This window comes from Lupinus angustifolius, unplaced genomic scaffold (genome assembly GCF_001865875.1).
Source record: "Lupinus angustifolius cultivar Tanjil unplaced genomic scaffold, LupAngTanjil_v1.0 Scaffold_569, whole genome shotgun sequence".
Lineage (NCBI taxonomy): Eukaryota > Viridiplantae > Streptophyta > Magnoliopsida > Fabales > Fabaceae > Lupinus > Lupinus angustifolius.
In genome coordinates, this window is record NW_017727906.1 from 65,498 (window position 1) to 66,806 (window position 1,309).

The window sequence follows — 1,309 nt, forward strand, 5'->3', positions numbered from 1 at the left end:
CATCCTCGTCCGCATCCTCCTCGTCATCCTATCCTCATTCTCCTCCTCCTCCTATCCTCATCCTGATCCTCATTCTCATCCTATTCTCTTCCTCAGCCTCATCCTCATCCTAATCCTCTTCCTCATCCTCATCCTCTTCCTCATCCTCATCCTCATCATCGTCCTCATCCTCTTGGTGATCCTTCTCATATCCTCATCCTCATTCTCATCCTCATCCTATCCTCATCTTTGTCCTCATCCTCATCCTCCTCCGATCCTCATCCTCATCCTCCTCCTATCCGTATCCTCATCCTCATCCTCATCCAATCCTCATCCTATCCTCTTTCTCATCCTCATCCCTATCCTATCCTCATCCTCATCCTCCTCCTATCCTCATCCTCGTCCTCATCCTATCCTCATCCTCATTCTCGTCCTCATCCTAACCTCCTCCTCCTCCTCATCCTATACTCATCCTCATTCTCGTCCTCATCCTATCCTCATCCTCATCCTCTTCCTCTTCCTCATCCTATCCTTATCCTCATCCTCATCCTCTTCCACATTCTCATCCTCATCCTATCCTCATCCTCATCCTCATTCTCATCCTCATTCTCGTCCAAATCTTGTCTTCATCCTCATCCTCATCCTCGTCCTCATCCTATCCTCATCCAAATTCTCGTCCTCATCCTATCCTCATTCTCAATCTCGTCCTCATCCTATCCACTTCCTCATCCTCATCCTCTTCCTCATCTTCATCGTCATCCTCATCCTCATCCTGGTTCTCATCCTCATCCTCTCTTCATCCTCGTCCTCAACCTATCCTCGTCCTCATCCTCCTCCTCCTCATCCTATCCTCATTCTCCTCCTCCTCCTATCCTCATCATCGTCCCTATCCTCTTGGTCATCCCTCATCCAATCCTCATCCTCATCCTCTTCCACATTCTCATCATCGTCCTCATCCTCATTATAATCCTCTTCCACATCCACATCCTCATCCTCATCCTCATCCTCATTCTCATCCTCCTCCTATCCTCATCATCGTCCTCATCCTCTTGGTCATCCTCATCCCTCATCCTATCCTCATCCCCATCCTCATCCTCATCCTCTTCCACATTCTCATCATCATCCTATTCTCATCCTCATCGTCGTCCTCATCCTCCTCCTATCCTCATCCTCATCCTCTCCCTATCCTTTTCCTCGTTCTCATCCTCATCCCCATCCTCTTGTTCATCTTCATCCTCATCCTATACTCATCCTATCCTCATCCTCATCCTCATCCTCATCCTCATCCTCATCCTCATCCTCATCCTCATCCTCATCCTAACCTCATCCT